Here is a 26786-nt window from a genome sequence, read left to right on the forward strand (position 1 = left end):
GCAGCCAGCAGGGGTCCCCCCTCAGTCTTATTTGAAAGCTACAGGCAGTGCCGAAAAATAAAGTAATAAAACGTTACGAACCCAACACCGTGGGGTGGTGGGCAGGTTTCGTGAGGACTAACATCCTGCTGTCCTCACATATGGATGAGTACCGAGCTGAGGATGTCCAAACATGCACCAAATGTACCCAATGGCGTGCAACAGGCACAACAACTGGGGTAGAATTTGGTAGAGGGCATCCTGAACTGCACCGGGTAGGCGGAAGGGTGTTGGTACGTTACGTTGGAAACAGGTTACGCAGGACAGACTGGCCGAAGATGGAATCTTGTCTTCCGGCTTTGTCTAAGCAATAGTGGGCTGCAAAGGTATGGAGAGAAATCCAGGTGGCAGCCCTGCAAATGTCAGGAAGCGGCACCGATCATAGGTGTGCTACTGAAGTCGCCATGGCCCTCACAGAGTGTGCTTTAACATGGTCTTGAAAAGGAATGCCTGCTTGCTTATAGCAAAAAGATATGCAGTCCGCCAACCAGGAGGAGAGAGTCTGCTAACCCACAGATTGCCCAAATTTGTTAGGGTGGAAAGAGACGAACATTTGAGTGCTCTTTCTGTGGGCAACTGTACGGTCTAGATAGAAAGCTGAGCCCGTTTACAGTCAACGGTATGCAGAGCCTGTTCCCCTGGATTGGAATGGGGCCTGAGAAAGAAGGTAGATAGTATGATGGATTGATTAACGTGAAACTCCGAGACTACCTTAGGTAAAAATTTAGGGTGAGTGCAGAATCTTGCCTGGTCCTGCAGGAGTTTAGTGTAAGGTGGATAGGTAACTAGGGCCTGTAACTCACTAACTCTGCGAGCTGAAGTGATTGCCAAAAGGAAAATCACTTTCCATGTGAGATATTTTAGGTCACAGGAATGAAGAGGCTCGAATGGTGGTTTCATGAGCCGACCAAGAACCAGGTTAAGGTCGCAAGAAGGGGCCAGAAGACGTAAAAGTGGCTTGATGTGGAGCAAGCCCTTCAAAAAGCATGTTACGAGGGATTGTACTGATATAGGGACATCCCCGACACTTTTATGGAAGGCGGCTACCACGCTGACATGCATTCTGATGGACGATGTCTTGAGACCCGACTGACAGATGCCAGGGATAGTCCTGTGCCTCCCTGCTTGTTGATGTACCGCATGGCTACCTAGTTGTCCGTCTGAATCAGGATGACTTGATTGGAAAGGCAATCCTGAAAAGCCCTGAGAGCATATCGAATTGCTCGAAGCTCCAGGAAATTTATCTGGTGTTTGGCTTCCTCTGGAGACCAAAATCCTTGTGTTTGTAGATCGGCCACATGGGCTCCCCACCCGAGGTTGGAAGCGTCGGTGGTGAGAATGACTTGAGGATCTGGCATTTGAAAGGGCTATCCCCGGAGGAAATTGGTCTGATTTATCCACCAGGCGAGAGACAGACGGAGTGAGTCGGTTATATGGACAATAGTCGACAGAGGCTGTATAACTTGAATCCATTGTGACCTCAGAGTCCAATGCATGAGTCTCATAGCCAGGCGGGCCATTGGTGTGACATGGACTGAGGACGCCATGTGTCCAAGAAGGACAAGGAATTGGCGAGCTGTTGCAGTGTTCTGAGACTGCAACTGTTGAGCGAGAGACACTAGAGTTAGTGCTCGTTGTTGAGGTAGAAATGCCTTTGCCTGCAAGGTGTCCAAGTCTGTCCCAAAGAACAAAAAGGTTTGAAATGGGACTAAATAGGATTTTTCGTAGTTGACGAGAAATCCTAGTGAAATAAGAGTGTGTAGATTCAAATCGAGGGACGACCGAGCAGTTTGCTGGGTTGGAGCCCTGATTAACCAGTCGTCCAGATAGGGGTAGACGTGAACACTTCTTTCCTGAGGAAAGCTGCGACAACTACGAGATATTTGGTAAAGACTCATGGCGCAGACGCTAGGCCGAACGGAAGCACGCGGTATTGATAGTGCTTGGGGCCTACTATAAACCTCAGGAACTTGCGATAAGTTGGAGTTATCGCAATGTGGGTGTATGCGTCCTGGAGGTCCAGAGAGCAGAGCCAGTATCCTCTTTGTAGAAGAGGGAGAAGAAATCCCAAGGTTACCATTTTGAACTTTTCCCGCTGTAGGTACTTGTTGAGAGCATGTAGGTCAAGAATTGGACCAACACCCCCTGATTTTTTGGGGATCAGAAAGTACCGGGAATAGAACCCTAGGCCTTGCTGCGAGTGCGGAACAGGTTCTATTGCATTTGACTGGAGAAGGAGGGAGACCTCTTGATCCAGAAGAGTGGAGTGGTCGGACTTCCCCCACATCTGTAGAGGTGGGGAGTTCGGTGGAAAGGCATGAAAGTTCAGATGGTACCCCTGAGCAATGATTGCCAATACCCATTGGTCTGTCGTGATTGACTGCCACATGTTGTGAAAGTGGCACAATCGACCTCCCACAGGTATGCTTGGCAGAGGAATCTGGCTGCTGCTCTCCAAGTGGCGAGGCTGAGGCTTTTGATAAGGTCTAGTAACATGAGACCTTGGTGGTGGTGGATAGGCCTTCCTAGGACGGTAAAACGACTTCTCAGAGTCCTTCCTGAAGGGCTGTCTTGAGGAGATGTTGGAAGGCATTGAAGAAAGCTGTTTGAGAGTCTCATGATGGTCTTTCAATTCGGCCACCATTCGTTGGATCTGTTCCCCAAACAGATTATCTCCGATACATGGTAGGTTAGATAACCGATGTTGCACTTCTGGGCGGAGGTCAGAAGACTTGAGCCAGGCCCACCGCCTTGCCGAAATAGCTGCTGCAGACACTCTAGTAGAGGTATCAAAAATGTCGTAAGATGTTTGAATCTCATGCTTGCCTGCCTCAAATCCTTTGTTTACAAAGGTTTGTAGCTGGTCCTGGAATTGTTCTGGAAGGGACTCAGAGAAGTCCTGTATCTGCTTAAAGATGACTCTATTATATTGGGTCATATTAAACTGATAGGCAGCAATTCGGGAGATGAGCATGGCTCCTTGGAATACTCGTCTACCTATGTTGTCTAGGGATTTTTGTTCCTTAGCAGGTGGGGTAGACGAGTGGGGTTTTGACCTTCCTGCCTTCTTTTGTGCAGACTCTACCACAACTGAGTGGTGGTCAAGCTGGGATTTTTGAAAGCCTGGGGCTGACTGAACTAAATAAGTAGTGTCAGACTTCCTATATACTGGAGCAATTGATCCAGGGTTTTTCCAGTTCTTTTTCAGGAGATCAAGAAGGACCTGATGAACGGGAATAGAGGTGATCACTTTGGGAGCATCCAGGAATTGGAGTAACTCCATCATCTGATGCCTATCGTCCTGTTCCGTCTGTAGTTGAAAGGGAACCAACTCAGACATTTCCTTCACAAAATTTATGAATGAGAGGTCCTCTGGAGGAGAATGCTTTCTACTTTCAGTAGGAGAAGGTGGTGAAGGTAAGTCATCGGTGTCTGTTGAAGTATCATCACCCCAAGTGTCATAAGGATCAGCAGACTGTCCTTTAGGAAGTGAAGGGGGTTGGATACCTGAGGGTCCTGGTCTAGGCTCCGAAAAAATCGGAGGAATCACCGGAGGCACCGATGATGGCATCGAAGGAACCAGTGCAGGCATCGAGGTCATGGATGGATGACTCGGTGGCGCCGACGAATGTATCGGCATCGATGGAGGAATCGATGGCAAGGGACACGTCGGCATCGATGGCTGAGGCAACACACCCGATGGAGGGATGCGGAACGGTGTTTCTCCTCCCGATGAAGCTGTCATTGGGGAGGGCATCAGAGGCATTGGAGACCCAGGATCCATCGGAGGAAGGGCAGTCATTAGCGCTTCCATTCTGAATAGCAGCAGTGCCAGCGCTGCTGAAATCAGGTCAATGATCGGTTCCACAATCAGTGCCAGTGTCGGTGCCAGAGGAACCTGAAGTCAATGCATTGCCTTGTCGATGGCCTCCTGAACCATCCGGTCCAGTTCTTCTCGGAGACCTGGAGCAAGCAGCCCCGGCTCCGGAACAGAAGAGGGAGGCAGAGGCATAGCTAGAGGGACCACATTTAGAGGAAGAATCGTGGCTCCCAAACCCCGATCGGGTGAGGGTTGCCTCGGTGACCCGGTCGCAGGAATGGTCGCTGCCTTTCCTGGTCGGGGCTTCTTCGATGGTGGCTCGGACGGTGGCGAGGTCGATGATTTCGCTCCCTCGATGGTCCGAGTCTTACGATGTCAATGGCAATGTTTTTCCCTGCGATCCCCTCGATCTTGAGGGGGAGTAGAGGGTGTCGATGACTGCGAAGACGTCGATGGCAGTTGGTCACCGGTCGGTGGTCGATTCTGGCGCAAAGTCGACGGTGCCGGTTCTGACGACGTCGATGCAATGGATGGAGTCGGGGTTTGAGCACGGAATTGGAGCTCCATCTTCTCCATTCTGGCTTTGCGACCTTTTGGTGTCAAGAGGGAACATTTGGTGCAAGTCAGGACATAATGCTCATGGCCTAAACACATTACACCGGCTCCATGGAAGTCTGTGATAGACATGGTGCGAGTACAGTCTGGACACCGACAGAACCCCGACGCCATGGAAAAAAATTTGAGCCGTGGTACGGTCGATGGCCAGTAGGTCGCAAGGGCCAAACTCGACGGTAATCAACAGAAAATGAGTAAAAACATACCGGAGTACTGCGGTGTAAGAAAAGTTAGAGTAGGGACCCCTGTGGGGCAATTTAATTTTAATTAATTCCGTGAGAAAAATTCCTGTTAGGAATCTCTTCAGAGCTCCTTTACCTCGAGGCTACTGCTGCGCGGAAAAAAGAAGACTGAGGGGGGACCCATGCTGGCTGCAGTGTTGGTGCCATGCTGGGGCCAGTCAAAGTTCTGGAAACTTTGACAGAAGTTTTCCATGATTGGGCTCCATCCTGATGATGTCACCCATATGTTAGGACTACCATCCTGCTTGTCCTGTGAGAAATGTGAGTATCAATGACACAGGAAGGTGCAAGAGAGAGGTTTGGGATGCTAGATTTAGGATAACAATCAAACAAAAGCATGCAGCAGTATATATGCATGTATGTGGCTGTATGCAAATATCTACTAGATAAATGAAGCTTGACCGACATGCCACAAATGCGTAGTAGAGAGCAGCTCTACTGCGCATGCGCGGGCGGGAGAGCACATCGGTCAGAGCGGAACTAAGATGGCGCTGGGAGGAGCAGGAGCGGCGGTATGGGAGTGTCGGGTGAACCGAGCTACAATAGCTGGGAGGAGTGACAGCGGCAGAGCGGTGGCGATATCGGGAGGAAATGTAGCGGCAGGAAGGAGCAGTTGAGGTACGCGCCAGGGAGGGATCCCTTGAGACCTCCCGTCTCTGTGAGCAGGCCGTGCTGAAGAGCACAAGAGGGAGAGGGAAGGGGGTGTGGATGAGCAGGGAGGGGATTGACAGAGAGGGGATGAGAGTGAGGGAGGGGATTGAGAGAGGGTGGGGAGTGACTAAGGGGAGGGAGAATGAGGGGGCGGTGAGAGTGAGGGAAGGGGAGGGAGTGGGAATGTGGGAATGTGGGGGGAGGTGAGAGTGAGGGGAGGGAGTGGGAGGGAGAATGAGGGGGGAGGTGAGAGTGAGGGGAGGGAGTGGGAGGGAGAATGAGGGGGAAAGTGAGATTGAGGGAGGGAGAATGAAGGGGGAAATGAGAGTGAGGGGAGGGCGAATGAGCTGGGAGGTGAGAGTGAGGGGAGGGAGAATGAGGGCGAAGGTGAGAGTGAGGGGAGAGAGTTTGAGTGGGGGCAGGGGAGGGAAGGGGGATGAGTGACTGAGGTGAAGGAGCGAGGGGAAGGGGGAGTGAGGGAAAAGAAGTGTAGATGGGTGCAGTGTCCGAAAAAGGACCAAAACATTTTTTTAATATAGCCTTTGATTCTTGTACAGTTTACTAAATGTGTACATTGTGCGGGAACATACTTGTGTATGTAGCTTCTGCACACATTCATGTATCAGTAGAAACCACATAATACATTGACCATATACTTTATTCCCCTAGTTTAAAAATATACATGCATATATTGTACACACAAAAATAATATAGGATTTACTTGTAAAAGTCATTTTTTACAGGCATAAATCGGTGTATTTTAAAAAATACACATGTGAGTGAAATTACCAGTTTTACCAATTAGCCCACCAGTTCACCCATTTCTCCTTAGGATCATCGAGACCCTCCTGAACTCTCCCTAGTCCACCCAGATCCCCCCTCCCCCCTGTCAATAGTAAACAATAAACACATTTATTATTCCGTGTAAACCTATGTGAGTGAATGCACACATTTATGCTCCGGAATCTTAATGCAAGGATGAGATAATGGTGCAGGAAATAGGATTTTAGATTTGTTAGGAACTGAGGAGCATTCTGAGAAAGGGGGAACCTATTCTGATAAGATGGGTTCCATCTTAACCAGAGTGAAACCAGGCTGCTGACACTAAATTTAAAAAAGAAGATAGAACAGCTTTTAAAAGCAGAACATGGGGGAAAGCCAACAGTCACTCATCAGCGCATGGTTCATAGGAAGGTATCTTCAATGTATTCTGGCAAACCAAGTAAGTTAGAATGTCTCGATAGAGAGGAATTGTAAAAGTTGAAAAAGCCCAAATGTATTTAAATACAGAGCACACAGATAAAAATGATTCCAAACTGCATGCATCATCTGATAATAAACAGGTTGTAGGTACATATAAAAACAGAAATACGCATAAACCTACTTTAAAATATCTGCATGCAAATGCCAAAAGTTTGAAAAATAAAACTGGAGAGTTAGAATGTATGCACAAAAGAAAGATATAGATATCATAGGTATCTTGGAGACCTGGTGAAAGGGGGATAACCATTAGGATACTGGGATTCCACGGTACAAATTATATTGACATGAAAGGGCAGATAAAATTGGTGGAAGGATGGCACTATATGTTAAGGATGGCAGAGTTAAGCAGAATAAAAGTTTTTCAGGAAACAAATTGCACTCTTGAATTCTTATGGATAAAAAGTTCAAGGGTAAAAGGGAAGAGTATAGTAGTGGAGTTATAATACCACCCACCAGCCAGAATGAAGAAACAGACTGTCAAATGTTGATAGAGATTACACCGGATAGTAAATGGAAGACTTGATGAGTAGGTGTCACTTTAGGACATGCAAAAGGGGGTAAAGTTTCTTGATACCACCAATGACTGCTTCATGCAGTAGATGGTTATCGAACCGAGAGGTGGAACCATATTAGATATGGTTCTCAATGGAACACAGGACCTGCGCAAGAGATAAAAGTGATATATTCGCTTGTCAGCAGTGATCATAATGTAATAAAATTTGACATAATCACTGAAAGATGAATACTAAGGACAACTACTGTAGTAGCATTTAACTATGGAAAGGGAGACTATAATAAAATGAGGAAATGTATTAGAAAAAACTAAAAAGAACAAATCACAAGGTTAAAAACTTGCAGGAGGCCTGAACACTGTTTAAAATTACCATCCTCAAGGCCCACACAAAATGTATTCCATGCATTAAAAAAGTCAAAGGAAAACCAAATGACTGCTGGCATGGTTTAATATGGAGGTGAAAGAGGCAGTTAAAGCCAAAAGGGCATCTTTAAAGAAATGGAAAGAAAAGCAAATCCAAATGAGGAAAATAGGGAAGTGCATAAGCACTGGCAAGTTAGTTCATGTTTATGTTTATTCAAATTTGATATATCACCTACGTGAAAAGATCTAAAAACGTAATTAAGCAGGCTAAGAAAGCATTTGAAAAGAGCTTGCCATAATAGTAAAAACAAATAATAAAATCTCTTTCAAGTACATTTTGAAGCAGAAAGCCTCTGAGGGAGTTAGTTGGGCCTTTAGAGTGTCTAAAATCTGTATTCAGATGCTAGTTACTTTGATAGAATTTTCCAATGAAAAAGATATTTGTTCGATTTTGTTGCAGTGCCAGCTAGCCATGCTTTTTTTTGACTGCACTTGTTTTTATTGATCTCAGATGGTCTCTCTGTCTGTCCCACTGAGACAAGCTGCTAGCAGTGGCATTTTGCTGCTTATTATACCCCCTGGGGTAGGATGCAAGCAGGATTGGGTGTTGTGGGTGGGAGATATATTCAATTTCTAGCTAGTTTGTTAGAATTTTCCATTGAAAAAGATATTTCATCATTTTTGCTGCTGTGCAAGCCAGGCTTTTGTTTTTAACTGCAGTTTTTTTAATTGAACTCAGACTATCTCTCTGTGCTCTTTTAAGCCAACAAAGCAGTGCACTGGGCGTCAGTGGGCAGTTTTGCAGACTCACATATACTGGGACAATGGTGCTCTTTGAAGCCAAATCCCCAGTAGGTCTCTTTATTAGTTACAAGTTTGGTGTGTGCACATACAGCGGTCCCTGAGGTAGTGTACATCCAGACACTGCCTTGTGGGCATGTGGGCAGTTTTGCAGAATCACATATATTGGGACAGTGGTGCTCTCTGAAGCCAAATCCCCAGTAGGCCTCTTTAGTAGTTACAAGTTACTAGTAGGCAGTGACATTAAATCCATGATGTCAGGGAAAGCTAGACGTGGTCAAGTGATCGGGACTGGCAAAGGAGGCACTGGCAGAGGAGGCACTTCAAAAGGCAGTGCCAGTTCCCCATTAAAGTTAAAAAGAGATCTGTTCCAATCTAAAATCTCTGGAGGCAGTTCCATCTGGAAAAAACTGAAATTTATAGATGATGCATCGCCACCACCTGTTTTTTACCTGTAGTTTTGGAGTTGAGGGAAGGGGAGGCTGAGTCATGCAAGACAAAAAGGTGAGACCCAAAAGCAGCAGTGCTACAGCAGACTCGACTTAGCGTTGAAAATGTAGAGCAGGCACTATTTGCTTCTGATTCCGATGAAGAATCATCTTGTGTGGGATTCTCATCATCAAAAATGGAAGAAGTAATAGCTGAAGAAGGTTTAGGAGGATTAGTTAGTTCTGTCTTAGCCTCTAGGGATGTGAATCATTTTTTGACGATTTAAAATATCGTCCGATATATTTTAAATCATCAAAAATCATTAGGGCCACGATACAATACCAATTCCCCCGATTTATCGTCAAAAAATCGTAAATCGGGGGAAGGGGGAGGGCAGGAAAACCGGCACACTAAAACACCCTAAAACCCACCCCCGACCCTTTAAATTAAATCCCCCACCCTCCCGAACCCCCCCCCAAATGCCTTAAATTACCTGGGGGTCCAGCGGCGGTCCGGAACGGTCTCCTGCAATTGAATCGTGTTGTCTTCAGCCGGCGCCATTCTGCGCCGCCATTTTGCAAAATGGCGGCGCAAAATGGCGGCAGCCATAGACCAACACGATTCGACTGCAGGAGGTCGTTCCGGACCGCCGCTGGACTTTTGGCAAGTCTTGTGGGGGTCAGGAGCCCCCCCCAAGCTGGTCAAAAGTCCCTGGGGGTCCAGCGGGGGTCCGGGAGCGATTTCCTGCCGCGAATCGTTTTCCGTATGGAAAATGGCACCGGCAGGAGATCGACTGCAGGAGGTCGTTCAGCGCCGGCTGAAGACAACATGATTCAATTGCAGGAGACCGTTCCGGACCGCCACTGGACCCCCAGGTAATTTAAGGCATTTGGGGGGGGGGGTTCGGGAGGGTGGGGGATTTAATTTAAAGGGTCAAGGTGGGTTTTAGGGTGTTTTAGTGTGCCGGTTTTCCTGCCCTCCCCCTTCCCCCGATTTAGCTACGGACCGCCGCTGGACCCCCAGGTAATTTAAGACATTTGGGGGGGGTTTGGGAGGGTGGGGGATTTAATTTAATTTAAAGGGTCGGGGGTGGGTTTTAGGGTGTTTTAGTGTGCCGGTTTTCCTGCCCTCCCCCTTCCCCCGATTTAGCTACGGACTGCCGCTGGACCCCCAGGTAATTTAAGGCATTTGGGGGGGGGGGTTCGGGAGGGTGGGGGATTTAATTTAAAGGGTCGGGGGTGGGTTTTAGGGGGTTTTAGTGTGCCGGTTCACAATTTTAACGTTTTTCACGATACTCTAAACACCCAAACGGCGACGATACGATTCCCTCCCCCTCCCAGCCGAAATCGATCGTTAAGACGATCGAGGACACGATTCACATCTCTATTAGCCTCCACTTCTGTGCTGCAAGGGAGAGATGAAACTGATGATGAGGAGGAAAAGCAGTCAGCGCAAGCACAGATTGTGACTGATGCCCCTGGCATTGCTTCTCAAGGTTCACCCACTACACTTCAGCTCCAGTGCCAGCATCCACCCCGAAAGCTATAGAGAAGGGATCACGAAAGAAATCTGCGATCTGGAGCCACTTTAAAGTGATGGAGGACCCGCATTTTGCTCAGTATAATTACTGTGCCTGGGCTATTAGCAGAGGCAAGCAAATGGGACATCTAACTGATTTTGGCATGATGCATCATATGCAGAAGCAACACCCAACAGTACTGCTATCTGGGGATGGTGACAGTACCAGTCAGGGGACCCCATTTTCCAGGCGGTATAAAGTGGTTGAAAAGGAGAAGAGTTACCCCATACCCTCAGCCCCATCTAGCAGTCAGATGGCAGGCCAGCAGCCCCCTGCCATGTGTCAGAAGCGACAACCCACCACGGAGGAAATGGGGTGGTGTTCGGTAATGCTATCCCAGGGAAGGAAGCAGGCAGCCTCAAAAGATTTAACTAGGAGCATTGGGGAAATGATTGCCCTTGATGACCAGCACTTGCAGATAATGGCGAATGTGGGTTTCAAGCATTTGCTGAAGGTTTAAGTTCCAAATTACAAAGTCCCCTCCAGAACCACATTTAGCAGAAAGGTCATCCCCAGTTGTATAACCAGTGTCGCAGTGGCATCCAAGTGCTAGAGATGAGCTTTGTTTTTTTCTACCGGGTCATTTTTTGAGTCAGACGCTTCGGGGTAAAGTTCGGTTTTCCTCAGTTAGTTTTTTGGAAAAATGAACAAAAGCTAAACGGGGAAAAATGGCGCCATCTTGTGCTCCTACCGTGTGACAGGGGCTGACCAATGGCACCGGTAGCCCCTGTGACATAGTAAGGGGCTATCGGCGCCATTTTGATTACTGGCAGCCGACGGTCCGAGTGCAGGAGGTCGCTCCTGTACCCCCGCTGGTCTTACAAGGGTTGACCTCTAATGCTGTGCCTGTCTGATCAGTCGTTACATCCCTACAAGGGCTTAACCTCTAATGCTGTGCCTGTCCGTCCAGGCCTTACGTCCCTATTTATTTATTTATTTTATTTATTTAAAGGCTTTTATATACCGGAGTTCATGCACTAGTGCATACCACTTCGGTTTACACGGAACAAGGAACAGAAAATTACATCAAACAGATTGAACAATTAAACAAATATACAATTACATCCAACAATTGGGTATAAATAACATGGCTAACTTAGTAGGAACTTAGAGTTAGAGGTGAAGGAGAGAAATAGTACCAAGTGGTAATAGAACAATGTTAATAGCTAAATAATAAATATAAATAGTAAATACAAGTTCTTATAATAAATACAGGTGTTTACAGATTACAGTCTTCAAGAAAAGTTTACGTCTACAGAATAGGGTTAAGTAAATAAGAACTGGCGGTTATTTCTATAGGAGTGAAGACTTCAAAAACTAAGGTTACATCTGGATTAAGAGGTATTGGTGTAGCATGTTCAAATATTTAATGATTTGGAATTGTGAGACCAAGGATAAAATTAGGAGTTGTTTGATATGATTATAAAAGCGAGAATGATTCAAGTTCTGGGATGTGGTTCTGAGCTAGACCTTTAAGTGTAGGCTTTTGTAAAGAGCCAGGTCTTGAGTTTCTTTTTGAATGTTCAAGTACACGTTTCGAGGCGAATGTCCGTGGGGAGGGCATTCCAATGAAGGGGGCTGGCAGTCGAGAATGCACGTTTCTTGAGTGAGGACTTGGCTGAAGGTACGTGTAAGGTGCCTAAGTATCTGTTTCTGATTGGTCGTGAAGACTCGTGTAGGCGAAGTGGAAGGCTTAGATCTAGCGACGTTTGTGAATGGATGTTCTTGTGTGTTATAGTTAGCACTTTGAAAATGATTCTGGATCTGATGGGGAGCCAGTGTAAGTGTTTTAGTATGGGTGTTATGTGTTCACTTCTGCTGGTGTTAGTAAGAATCCTTGCGGCGGAGTTCTGCAACATTTGTAGAGGTTTTGTGGTTATGGTTGGAAGGTCTATAAGCAGAGAGTTGCAGTAATCGATTTTGGAAAATAGTATTGTTTGGAGGACTGTTCTGAAGTCCTGAAAATGCAGGAGAGGTTTCAGCTTTTTCAGAATATGTAGTTTATAATAGCATTCTTTCGTTGTGTTCTTGACAAATTCTTTGAGGTTCAGCCTTTTGTCTAAGGTGACCCCAAGGTCTCTTACTTGAGTGGAATTGATCATTGGTGGTGAGGTTAGGTTGTTGGTAGGCTGAAGGTTCTCATCTGGAGTGATAAGCAAAAGTTCTGTTTTTGACGTATTAAGTACTAGGTTAAGGCTAGATAGGAGTGAGTTTATGGACTGTAGACAACCTATAAGGGCTTAACCTCTAATGCTGTGCCTGTCTGTCCACTGTCCAGGCCTTTCATCCCTACAAGGGCCTGACCTCAAAAGCTGTGCCTATGTGTCCAGCTTGGAGCTTGAATATTTCATGTGCTCAATAGTTTTCATGACCTTCATAATATGGGCCATTTTCCCTAGATGTTTCTTAGGTGCCAACATTAATGTTTCTAGTACTATAGAAAACTGGTGGTAGTTGTACTCTAGTTCATCCTCTGTGTTCCCATAGTTTACAGAGGCAATGTAGGGTACAAGTCAACATAGGTTGATATTGTAGATTTGGACTTGAGTAGCAATTTTCTTATTTCTGAGAGCTCTTAACGTTCCTTTGTGATCAGCTGAAGGGCATAAGTACAGTTAATAGCTTCTGAGTATTCACTAGACACCAACGGAACCACCACACTCTAGGGGCCAACCCATTCTAAGGAGCCCTTTCCTGTGCAAAGGAAAGGGAACTCTCCCCGGGTATAGCCAGCCTATCTCTTAGCACCCTCTGACCCATGTTGAACTGCTGTTCACATGGAAACCTTCTCCACGTCGACTCGCCATGCTTGAAGGCTTGGGCTCCATTCTAGGGGCCAACAACCCATTCTAGAGAGCCCTTTCCAGCGCAAAGGAAAGGGAACTCTCCCCGGGTATAGCCAGCCTATCGCTTTGCACCCTTTGACCCATGTTGAACCAGAGCTGCTGTTCACATGGAAACCTTCTCCATGTCCACTTGCCACGCTTGAAGGCTCTTGCTACACTCTAGGGGCCAACCCATTCTAGGGAGCACTTTCCTGCACAAAGGAAAGGGAACTCTCCCCGTGGCCAGCCCGTCTTTCCCCTATCATCTTTCTGCCACTCTGCCATCCACCAGATGACTCACTCTACTCCTTGTGGTGTTCTTGCCACTATCATGGTTCTTCAGTGTGTTGGTGCTAGTCTTTCTGCTGCTTTGTCCCTTTCTTGGCGCTTTGTGTTTTTCTCTGACACTCTTTCTGCTTGCTATGTTCCCCCTTCATTGTGCTGAGGATGTTGATGCCACTTGTCTTGCCACTTTGCCTATCGTGCTGCCTTCGAGGATTCATGCAACTGTTATCGGTGCTCTCTTTTGAAGCTGTGGTGTGTTTTTGACACTCTTGCTGCTGCTTTGCACCTCTGTTAAAGCTCTCTTGCCACTCCTGATACCCCTTTGCCCCTTTACAGTGCCTTAGGCTATTCATGCCACTTTGGTGCCACTTTGCCACAGTCTAAGTACCTTGGAGCTCTTTTCTCGTTCTGATGATTGCTCCCCAGAAGTTTCATCAGAATTGATAAGAAACCCTAATTCTGCAGCCAAACATAGGCTGCAAATACTTCCCTCATTGACTTTAATGAGAAAACGGCCAACGAATAAAGCTAATTATCAAATTGTTTTTTCCCCCTATGAAACTAATGCAACAAATTTGGGTCTCTGCGAAACAAAAACCAAATCAAAACGATTTTTTTCCTTCTGCACATCCCTATTGGTTAATACTTTTTAAAATCTGGAATGAAAGGAGCATAGCAACGCAGCAGGAAGTGTAGCTGTAACACCCCCAAAGCTCTAGTGCTATCAGGTTTTTATATCATTTGTAAAATACCTCTGCAGGCAGCAAATGTAGCATTTTTAAGGACTGCAAAGTTTATTTTAAATTAATAAGGATCCTGAGTCTTTTTGTTTTGTAATGGGCAAGATATGTGAGCATGGTAGTAAAATTGCCTTTAAACTTGAGAGCTGGTGTGCATCTCCAGAAGCAGACATTACATTCTACATTGTATGCAACATTCTAAGCAACATTCTAGAGGGGATGGAAGGTTACATTTTTCTTTTTGCGGAGGATACTAAGATCTGTAAGAGAGTGGACAGTCCTGAAGAAGTAAAGAGAATGAAAAGTCAAGGAAGAAAGTCTGAAGAGTGGTTGAAGATTTGGCAGCTAGAATTCGATGCCAAGAAGTGCAGAGCCACGCATCTGGGCTGCAATAATCCAAAATAGCTGTATGTGATGGTAGGGGAAAAACAATTATGTGTACAGACAAAGAGGAACATTTAAGTTATTTATTTATTTTATTTTATTTAAAATCTTTTATATACCGTCGTTTAGTAATGCACCATCACAACGGTTTACATAGAGGCACATATATTTAGTTTGGTTAAAAAAAATGTATCTATGCAAGTGCCATTATAGTGTCGGTGTTGTGAATAAGCTGTTTTAGTGAACCCTTGGGCTGGCCTGTGGGAGACTGGAGAGAGATGGACTATAGTCTCTGTTTGAGGGCAGGCCGGGAGGCCGATACCAGGCAGGCGATGGACGGTGAGCTTCACCCTGGAAGCCGGTGCTCCCCCGGGAGGAGCCCGGCCGCTGGGACTTAGGAGATCACAGAGGCTGGAGCTGAAGCAGATGGGCAGGGATCCGGAATCAGGCAGGAACTGAAGCAGGACAGGTACTGGATCCAAGCTGGAACTGAAGCAGGACAGGTTACTGGAACCAAGCATGAACTGAAGCAGGACAGGTACTGAATCCAAGCTGGAACTGAAGCAGGACAGGTTACTGGAACCAAGCATGAACTGAAGCAGGAGAGGTACTGGATCCAAGCTGGAACTGAAGCAGGACAGGTTACTGGAACCAAGCATGAACTGAAGCAGGACAGGTACTGAATCCAAGCTGGAACTGAAGCAAGACAGGTTACTGGAACCAAGCAGGAACTGAAGCAGGACAGGTTACTGGGACCAAGCAGGAACTGAAGCAGGACAGGTTACTGGGACCAAGCTGGAACTGAAGCAGGACAGGTACTGGATCCAAGCTGGAACTGAAGCAGGACAGGTTACTGGGACCAAGCAGGAACTGAAGCAGGACAGGTACTGGATCCAAGCTGGAACTGAAGCAGGACAGGTTACTGGGACCAAGCATGAACTGAAGCAGGACAGGTACTTAATCCAAGCTAGAACTGAAGCAGGACAGGTTACTGGAACCAAGCAGGAACTGAAGCAGGACAGGTACTGGATCCAAGCTGGAACTGAAGCAGGACAGGTTACTGGGACCAAGCATGAACTGAAGCAGGACAGGTACTTAATCCAAGCTAGAACTGAAGCAGGACAGGTTACTGGGACCAAGCAGGAACTGAAGCAGGACAGGTTACTGGGACCAAGCTGGAACTGAAGCAGGACAGGTACTGGATCCAAGCTGGAACTGAAGCAGGACAGGTTACTGGGACCAAGCAGGAACTGAAGCAGGACAGGTACTGGGTCCAAGTTGGAACTAAAGCAAGACAGGTTACTGGAACCAGGCAGGAGCAAAGACAGGACTTGGACACTGAAGCATAGCAAGTCTAAGGAGACGGCGTCCAGGAAGGGTTTCTCAGTGGCGTCCCCTCCGTGGGGATGCGCAAAAGAGGCCGCAGGCTCTTGGAGACGGAACGGGACCAAGGAGGTGAGGGCCGGGTCGCGACCGTCACGACCGGGACCGTAACAGTACCCCCCCTCTTACGTCCCCTCTTAGCAGGCCCGGGTTTACCTGGGTGGTCTTGATGGAATGTCTTCAACAACTCCTTATCAAGGATGTTGCGGGCAGGCTCCCATGTGTTATCTTCAGGTCCACAGCCTTCCCAGGCAATTAGATACTCCCACCGGCGTTGATGGAATCTTACGTCGAGGACCTCCCGAACTTGATAGGTGGTATCTCCTGGCATGGAAGGATCTGTAGAATCAGGAGCCTGGGGATGGTACCTGGAAAGAATGAGAGGCTTCAAGAGCGACACATGGAAGACGTTGTGCACATGCGTCAAGAAGGTTAAGCGCAAGCGATAGGAAACAGCCCCTACACACTCGGTAATACATAATAGTCCACAGAATTTGGGGGCGAGTCTGCGGGAGGGAATCCGAAGTTTCAGATTCTTTGTACTCAGCCAAACGCGGTCTCTAGGGAGGTAGACTGGCGCTGGCTGGCGATGGCTGTCTGCCCATTTTTTGGCAGACCGGGCAGCTTCTTGTATCTTCTTTTGGATGGACTTCCATAGAGCAAGTAACTGGCGGGCGGAAAGCTGCACTGCAGGCAGCGTACTAGGTTCAGGCGAAGGTATGGGTGGCCTCAGCTGTTTCCCATAAACTGCTAGGAAGGGGGAGCTTCCTGTAGCGGAATGTGTATGTTTGTTGTAAGAAAACTCCGCCCATGGGAGTAGCTTGGCCCAATCATCTTGTTTTTCATTTGCAAAGGATCGTAGGAAAGTCTTTAAAGTCCGGTTTGTTCGTTCTGTCTGCCCATTACTCTGGGGATGAAAGGCAGATGAGAGACTCAGTTGTATATTGAAGCGCTTGCATAAAGCCTTCCAATAGCGGGCGGTGAATTGTGGACCTCGGTCAGATACTATGTCTTGATGGAGACCATGGAGTCAGAATACATGTTGGACGAACAGGGTAGCCAAATCGGGAGCTGAGGGTAATTTCAACAAAAGAACAAAATGTGCCATTTTGGAGAACCGGTCCACTATTACCCAGATGACCGTGTTTCCGGCAGATGCTGGGATGTCCACCACAAAATCAGTGGAGATATGCGTCCACGGCTCCACTGGGATGGGTAAGGGTTGTAGTAATCCTCTTGGTTTCCTGACGAGCGGTTTCTGTAGTGCGCAGGTGGGGCAAGAGTCTACGAAAAGACGAACATCTTGTCTTACTGTTGGCCACCAATAGTACCAGTTAAGGAGGTCTAAAGTCGCGGTGCGACCCGCATGACCCCCGGTGAGGGATTCATGGGCCCAAAGTAGCATGGCCTTTCGGGAGCGGCGTGGGACGACAATCTTTTCTTCGGAAGACACAGAGGTAGCGGCAAGACACACCTTCTTGGAATCTAAAATATACTGAGGCATCTCTGGAGTCTCTTCAACCTCGGTGGACCATGACAGGGCATCTATGCATATGTTTTTTGAACCAGGACGATATTGCAGAGTACAATCAAACCGGTCAAAGAACAAGGACCACCGAGCTTGCCTCGGGTTCAGGCGCTGGGCTTGGCGTAGAAATGACAGATTTTTATGGTCTGTGTAAATGGTGAAGGGATGGTTGGCTTCCTCCAACCACTATCTCCATTCTTCCAGGGCAAGTTTTACGGCGAGGAGTTCTTAGTCCCCGATACAGTAATTACTCTCGGCCGGGGAAAACGTCCATGAGTAGTAAGAACACGGGAAAAGTTGTCCGGTGTCGGAGTGTTGGCACAGAACTGCTCCGACTGCCATGTCCGAGGCGACAACCTCTACCATGAATGGTTGACTGGGGTCAGGATGGCGAAGGCATGTGTCTAGCAGGAAGGAATTCTTAAGGTCCTCAAAGGCTTGGCAAGCTTGGTCAGGCCAGTCCATCGCATTGGCTCCTTTCTGAGTGAGCGCAGTCAAGGGAGCCACAATACGAGAGTACCCAGGGATAAAGTGCCTATAGAAGTTAGCAAAGCTGAGGAAGCGTTGTAATGCCTTGAGACCCCTCGGCTGTGGCCAGTTCCTGATTGCAGTGACTTTCTCCGGGTCCATCTGGAAGCCGTCTGCCGAGACAATATAACCCAGGAACGGCAGGGAAGCCTTTTCAAAACTGCATTTCTCAAGTTTAGCATACAGGCTGTGCTCCCTGAGGATTTGGAGCACCTGGCGGACATACTGGTGATGCGTAGGCAGGTCACGGGAGTAAATCAGGACATCGTCGAGGTAGACGATCACACAGGTGTTGAGTAAATCCTGTAGCACCTCATTCATCATGTGCTGGAAGAGCGCCAGGGCATTACAAAGGCCAAAGGGCATTACGAGATACTCGTAATGCCCATCCCTGGTGTTAAACACGGTCTTCCATTCGTCTCCGGGGCGGATTCTAACCAAATTGTAGGCCCCGCGTAGGTCCAGTTTGGTGAAGATTCTCGCGCCTTGGAGCCTATAAAGTAGCTCCGGGATTAATGGGAGTGGGTAGCGGTCCCGCTTCGTAATCACGTTGAATCCTCGGTAGTCGATACAGGGAGCCATCTTTCTTGCTATCAAAAAAGAAGCCCGCCCCGGTGGGAGATTTTGATGGGCGAATGAACCCTTTTGCCAGGTTCTCTGTAATATACTCGGACATTGCCCGAGTCTCAGGCAAGGACAAGGGATACACCCTGCCTCGAGGAGGCATTGTTCCGGGCAGCAAGTCAATAGCACAGTCATACGGACGGTGCTGCAGGAGAATCTCTGCTTTGGTCTTCGAGAAGACGTCGCTAAAGTCCTCATAAGGAGCTGGAGGTCCCAGGGCAGAGTGCAAAAGCAGGAGTGCTGGAGGCTTGGGTACCTTCATACAGTGAGAGGGACAATAGGGACTCCACTTGGTGATCTGCAGAGTATCCCACTGAATCATAGGTGAGTGCTTCTGGAGCCACGGCAGCCCTAGCACCACGGGGTGGACAGCCTTTTCTAGGACCAGGAAGGCTATCTCCTCCGAGTGGATCGCCGCGGTGCGGACAATGCCGGGCGCCGTGGAAGTCACAATACGACCTGGAAGGAGCGTTCCCTGAATGGAGGTTATTCAAAGCGGAACCTCTCGTTTCTGCATAGGGATCAGCAGCTGAGAGACCAAGTCTTGCTGGATGAAATTACCCCCGGCTCTGGAATCCAGGAAGGCGAGGGTTTCCAAGGACCCTCCAGGAAATTCCAAGGTAATAGGTATAGTGATTTGAGGAGCTGTAGCAAACCTAGGAGGAGCTCCTCCCGACCTCCTAGGTTCTGGAGTTTTCCGCATGCTCCTGGCAGTGTGCTAGGAAGTGGCCTTTTTGCCCGCAATACAGGCACAGGCCCATCGAGCGGCAACGTTGTCTCTCCTGTGTGGAGAGCGGGGCACGTCCCAACTGCATAGGTTCAGAGGCGGGAACATCAGGACGGGCAGGCCTCGGAGGAGGCGGTGGACATGAGGAACCATGGGCAGGACTGTGTCTTGTTGTGCGTACCTCTCGGGCTCACTGTTGTAGGCAGCGGTCAATCCGGGCAGCCATGTCGATGAGCGCATTAAGATCCTCCGGGAGATCACGGGCGGCGATCTCGTCTTTGATGCACCCAGACAATCCTTCCAAGAAGATAGCCTTGAGACTGCCATCTTGCCAGCCTACTTCCTGAGCAAGAGTTCTAAAGTCCATTGCGTAGTCTGCCAGGGAACGGGATCCTTGGCGAAGCTGTAGCAACTTAGAGGTAGCCGAGGCCTGGCGGGCCGGTTCATCAAAGGCTTGATGAAAGTTGGAGAAAAACTGCTGCAAGTCCTCCAGGGAGGAGTCATTACTCTCCCAAAGGGGAGAAGCCCACACCAGGGCCCTCCCATCAAGCAAGGAGAGGATGTACGCTACTTTAATGGAGTCCGTGGGGAACTGCTGAGGCAACAGCGAGAAGCGTACAAAACACTGGTTCAGGAACCCTCGGCAGGTCCTATTATCTATAGCGTAGGAAGCGGGTGCCATCAGCTGAGTCACAGGTGAGGCTGCGTCCACGGGTATCGAGCCCACAGCAGCCGAAGGACGAGTATCGCTGGCATCCATTCGGGCGGCCAGTTGCCCAACGGAGCCGGCCAGGACATCCAGGTACTGCTGTTGCTGTTGTAGCTGCAGAGCCAACCCAGGAAGATTCTGGGGTCCTGGTACCTCGGTTGAGTCCATGGCCTTGCAATCTGTTTTGAATAAGCTGTTTTAGTGGACCCTTGGGCCGGCCTGCGAGAGACTGGAGAGAGATGGACTACAGTCTCTGCTTGAGGGCAGGCCGGGAGGCCGATACCAGGCAGGTGATGGATGGTAAGCTTCACCCAGGAAGCTGGTACTCCCCGGGAGGAGCCTGTAGGAGCCCAGCCGCTTGGGACTTAGGGGATTCACCCTGGAAGCCGGTGCTCCCCAGGGAGGAGCCTGTAGGAGCCCGGCCACTGGGACTTAGGAGATCACAGAGGCTGGAGCTGAAGCAGATGGGCAGGAATCCGGAATCAGGCAGGAACTGAAGCAGGACAGGTACTGGATCCAAGCTGGAACTGAAGCAAGACAGGTTACTGGAACCAGGCAGGAGCAAAGACAGGACTTGGACCCTGAAGTGTAGCAAGTCTTAGGCAGGAACGGAGCTGCTAATGCAATAGCACGCTCCGGGGCTCAGAGGAACTGGGAACTGCAAGGAACCCGTTGCAAGGCAAAGTTCTGGGCTCCGCGGTGGCCTTACATAGGCTGCAGCGTCTGACGTCAAGCATAAGGCGGGGCCTTCAGTGGCGGGAAAAGGCCTTCATAAGCGCGGCTCCTGCGCACGCGCGCCTAAGGAGACGGCATAGAGGAAGGGTTTCTCGGCAGCGTCCCCTCCGTGGGGATGCCGCGAAACAGGCCGCAGGCTCTCGGAGACGGAACGGGACTAAGGAGGTGAAGGCCGGGTCGCGACCGGGACCGTAACAGTCGGTACATGCTTATATAATATAAGTTATAAGATAGGTGACATGGATCTAGTCCATCCATATGATTAATAGGTAAATCATACAGGAATGTGCTTAAACTGAAGTTCTCTAACATTATCATTTGAGTATATAAAAAGATAAAAGAAAAGAATAGAATGTGCGACCACGCATCTTGGTAACCTTGTTCTGTGTTTCTTATTCTCCACTATCATTGTAAAATGCTTTTCTGAATAGCCATGTTTTTAAGCTTTTTTTGAAGAGTTTTGGATCCCTCTGTAATCTTGTTTCTAGTGGCAATGAGTTCCATAATGTTGGACCAGCCAAGGATAATGCTCGCTCTCTAACTTGTGTTAGTTTAGCTGTCTTTACTGAGGGGATGGTTAGTAGAGCTTTATTGGCTGATCTCAGATTTCTCTGGGGTACGTGTAAGCGAAACGCTGTGTTTAACCAGTCTGCTTTTTCTTCATTGATTAGTTTGTGAATTATGCATAATGTTTTATATTGCACTCTCTGCTCTATTGGTAACCAGTGTACCTCGGCCAGTGTTTGAGTGATGTGATCTTTTTTGCTCTTGCCAGTGAGTATTCTGGCAGCAGAGTTCTGTAGGACTTGTAGTGGTCTTATTGTTGAGTATGGTAATCCTGAGGACCATAAGTTTGGAGTAGCCTTCTCTAAATTTAAGTGATATGTGTTGTTTAAGACTAAATTTCCATGTCAATTATTACTCCTAGGTTTTGAGCTTTCTCGGCTAGATCCACTTGCTGATCATTTTTAAGTTTTATGGGGTTTTGAATCAGTTCCATGTTTTTCCGTTCTAGGTGTATAAACTCTGTTTTTTCGATGTTTATTACTAGCTCCATTTGGCTTAGTAATTGTTTGATTATATCAAGGTACATCATTGCTAGGTTTAGCGTCTGGTAATCTGAAGTTGTAAAAGCAATGAGACAAGGTATTAGGTAAAGCCAGAAGGATGCTGGGCTGCAGAGGAAGAGGGATAACTGTAAGAAAAAGGAGGTGAGAATGCCCTTATACAGGACCTTGCTAAAACCTCTCTGGGACGGGCAAACTGTGCTGTGTTCAGTTCTGAAGACTGTATCTCAAAAAGAATAGAGATGGTAATGGTTGTTAAAAAGAAGACCAAAATGCTGTGTGATGTGTATTGGAAGGCATATGAATAGAGAATGAAGGATCTAAACGTATATCCTGGAGGAAATGAGGTGCAAAAATGCACACCCGGAGAGGTATGAATGATGGACCAATTTAAAATCTTTTCCAGGAGGGAAGACTCAGAACCAGGGGTTGAAGACACAGAATTGTCCCCAGTGATGCACTTCGGGACATGATAGTCTGAAGCTGGAAGTGTCAACCACTCTGGCCTGATATTTACAGTTTCAGCCAGCCATACTCTAAACATAGCCTCCCATGATTGTGGATAAAGCATGGTATGCTGACACTGGAGGTGATAGGCCACAGTGGCTATGGCTGGCGTATAACATCCTGAAGCTGGAATTGTCAGGCCACAGGAATTGTGGTTGGAGCAAGACCCACTGATGTAAGATATGTCAAGCTACAGTGGTTATGGTTGGAGTATGGCATGCTTAAAGTGGAGTGTCAGGCCCCAGTGGATGTGCATGGAATATGGCAGCAGAAATTGGAAGAGTCAGGACACATTGGTTATGATTGGAAGAATACAGGCTGATTCAGGATACATCAGGCCAAAATGGTTATGATTAGGCATGGCATGATGAAGCTGGAAGTGGCAGACCCCAGGGGTTGTGAATGAAGTAAGATAGTGTGATGCAAGGTATGTCAGGCCACAGTGGTTATGGCTGGAAGATGGGATGCTGAAGCTGGAAGTGACTGGCAACATTGATTATGGTTGGAGCATGGCATGCTGAAGCTGGAAGTATCAGGCCACAGGGTTTGCTGTTGAAAAAAGACAGGCTGATGCAGGATAAGTCAGGTCACAGTGGTTATGGTTGGGGCATGGCATGCTGAAAATGGAAGTATCAGGCCACAGGGTTTGTTTTTGAAGAAAGACAGGCTGATGCAGGATACGTCAGGCCACAGTGGTTATGGTTGAAGCATGGCATGCTGGAGCTGGAAATGTTAGGCCCCAGGAGTTGTGGTTGATACAAGACAGGCTAATGCAGGTCCCATTAACAACCCCTGGGGTCTGCCACTTCCAGCTTCATCATGCCATGCCCAATCATAACCATTTTGGCCTGATGTATCCTGAATCAGCCTGTATTCTTCCAATCATAACTAAAGTGTCCTGACTCTTCCAATTTCTGCTGCCATATTCCATGCACATCCAATGGGGCCTGACACTCCACTTTAAGCATGCCATACTGGTTGGAGCATGGCACACTAATGCTGGAAGTGACAGACTAGCACCGCGAGGAGCGATCTTTTTGCATTTGAGAGGTTGTGATATAGAAGGTAAAATCTGCTAACACACTTTTGAGAGGGAACAGAATAATTATAGAATCTACACTGATACTGTCAGTTTGTGAAGCAGAGAGAGTTGTCTGCATGATCAAGACCGAAATTTGGCTTGACACTTTGTTACCACATAAGAGTATGTCTATGTACTTTCTCTGTCATCAGAAGTCATCCCCTGATGCAGCCTTAATTGGCGAAACTCGGCCAGAGTCGGGCTCTCTAATAGAATATATTAATAAAATCTTTCCACGGCATAAGGTTTTCCCTTTGTTGTTTTTTTGCCTTGGCTACGTGGGACCGCCTTCCGATTTGTTTTATTGGACCCACGGGTTGTGTTTACAGCTAGGCCAGCTGGTGCTGGATATGTCAGACCAGAATGGCTATGGTGGCAGCATAGCATGCTGAAGCTGGAAGTATCAGGCCACAGAGACTGTGGTTGGAGCATGGCATGCTGAAACTGGAAGTGTCAGATCACAATGGCTATTGTTGAACCATAGCATGCTGAAGCTGGAGGGCCACAGTGGTTATGGCTCGAGCATGAAATGCTGAAGTGGGAAATGTCAAGCCCCAGTGGTTGTGGTTGGAAGAATACAGGCTGATGTAGGATACGTCAAGCCATAGTGTTTATGTTTGGAGCAAGGGACGCTGTAGATGGAAGTGTCAGGCAATGGTAGTTATGGTTGGAACATGTCATGCTGAAGCTGGAAGTGCAAGCCCCAGGGGTTGTGGTTGGAGCATGGCATGCTGAAGCTGAAAGTGTTAGGACCCAGGGTTTGGAGCAAGACAGACTGATGCAAGATATGTCAAGCCACAGTGGTTATGGTTGCAGCATGGCATGCTGAAGCAAGAAATGACAGTACATACTGGTTATGTTTGGAGCATGGTATGCTGAAACTGGAAGTGTAGGGTCATAATGGTTATGGTTGGAGCATGGCATGCTGATACTGGAAGTATCAGGACCCAGAGGTTGTAGTTGGAGAATGGCAAGCTGAAGCTGGAAGTGTCAGATCACATTGGTTATGATTGGAGCATGATATGCTGAAGCAGGAAGTATCAGAGCCCAGGGACTGTGATTGGAGCATTTCATGCTGAAACTGGTTAAGTCAGGACTCAGTGGTTATGCTTGGAGCAGCGCATGCTATAACTGGAAGTTTCAAGCCCATGGGCTGTCATTGGAACATGGCAGACTGTAAGTAGAAGTGGCAGACCCAAGTGTTTCTGGATGGAATATGACAAACAGAAAGTGGATGTGGTAGGTCCCAGGATTTGTGATTGGAACATGGCAGACTGAAACTGTGTCAGTCTCCGGTGGTTGTGGTTGGAGGAAGACAGGTTGATGCAAGAAATGTCAGGCCATAACAGTTATGGTTACAGCATGGCATGCTGAAGCTGGAAGTGTCAGGACCCAGGGAGTGTGGATGGAGTAAGTAAGGCTTAAGCATCATATGTCAGACCCGGTGGTGTTGTTTGGAGCAAAGGAGACTGAGGAACTCAGTGGAGTTATGCCCAAAGTTCATTATTATGGCAAAGCCGGTAGAGGAACTCAGGGGAGTCATGCCCAGTGGTAGTGATTATGGCAAATCAGTCAGGGGAACTCATGCCCCAGTCATAGAGTTTTTACAAACACCACCACTGAGGCACGACTCCACTGACTTCCCCTGCTTTGGCCCAAATAGTTCTTGGGGTAAAATAGAACAGGGAAATCAGTGGAGTCATGCGTCAGCAGTGGTGTTTGTGGAAAATGAGGCAGAGAAACTCAGTGCAGTCAAGACCGTGTGGTGGTTATGGGAGTCATCCCCCTACAGTGGAGCAAAGCAGGCACTCTGTGGAGTCATGATCCTGCAGTGGGGATGGGGTAAAAAGCAGGTAGAGGAACTCTGTGGAGTCATACCACATTATTGTCTACAGGAATGAAACGAATGAAATGAATGACATATGTTTCATTCATAGGAAGTGTCCCTTTTATTTTTGGGACCACAGATGCAACAAAAGGGGCATATTCATTTCAGAATTAACATTTATTTTAATAAATGTACATCTCAACTAAATACTAGCTGAATAACTATTTGTCCGGCTAGAATTTAACCATATAAGTCAGGGTCATTCCAGGGGCAGGGGAAGAGGCAATCTGGAAAGGAGCTGAGTTTGCTGGATAAGTTATCTGGCTAATTCCAATATACAGAATTATTTATTTTATTTATTTATTTATTTAATTTCTTTTCCTATACCGATGCTCAAGACTAGGTCTTATCGTACCGGTTTACAATGTAACTGAGGGGAAACCAATTAACATCAAGGTAGAAAGTAAAGTTACATTAAACAGGGAGCATAAAACCTGGGCAATGGAAGACAGTACAGAGTTTAAACTAAGAAACAATTAGAGAGAGATAAATATATAAATCAACAAAAACTGTAAGATACAAAAACATAGGTTTATCCTAGGCAGTTATTAGCCTGGTATGTCCAGAGGGAGAAGGAAAGGGTGAGGTTGGGTGGGGGGAAGGGATTGGGGAGGGGTGGGGGAGTGAGAGTCAGTGATGGTTGAGGAGATCCTTCAGCGGTAAGCTTCTGCGAAAAGCCAGGTTTTCAATTTCTTTCTGAAAGTTGAATGGCATTGTTCTTGGCGTAAGTCTTGTGGAAGTGAATTCCAATGTAGTGGACCTGCTGTTGAAAGAGCTCGCTTGTGAATAGTGTTGTGGACCGATGATTTGTTGGGGGGGGCCTTGAGCGAACCTTTGTAGGCAGTTCTGATCGGTCTTGCGGAAGTATGTAATTCAAGTGGGAAGGTGAGTTGGAGAGTGGATTGCTGGTAGACTGATTTGTGGATGATGGTGAGAGCCTTGAAAAGTATTCTATATTGGATGGGCAGCCAGTGTAGAATTTTTAGTATTGGTGTGATATGGTCCTTGCGACGAGTGTTTGTAAGGATCCTAGCCGCTGCGTTTTGCAGCATCTGAAGAGGTTTGGTGGACGAAGCGGGCAGACCAAGTAATAGAGCATTACAATAGTCGATCTTTGAAAACAGTATGGCTTGAAGCACCGAACGGAAATCCTTGAAGTGCAAGAGCGGTCTAAGTTGCTTCAGGACCTGTAGCTTGAAGAAGCATTCTTTGGTTGTGGCGTTAATGAATTTTTTGAAATTCATTCTGGAGTCAAGGGTGGCCCCAAGATCTCTGACCTGGTTTGCTAATGGGATGCTAGCATTATTTGCGAGGGGGTTGTTGTCACAAGGGGAGATAACCAGTAGTTCCGTTTTGGAAGTATTTAGCCAGATAACTTAACCAGGCCAACTGTGGTCAGCCTGTAAAGCTGTCCTAAAGTTAGCCAGATAAACTTATCTGGCTAACTTTAAGATAGCTG

The sequence above is a fragment of the Rhinatrema bivittatum genome, chromosome 3, assembly GCF_901001135.1.
Source record: "Rhinatrema bivittatum chromosome 3, aRhiBiv1.1, whole genome shotgun sequence".
NCBI classification, from domain to species: Eukaryota; Metazoa; Chordata; class Amphibia; order Gymnophiona; family Rhinatrematidae; genus Rhinatrema; species Rhinatrema bivittatum.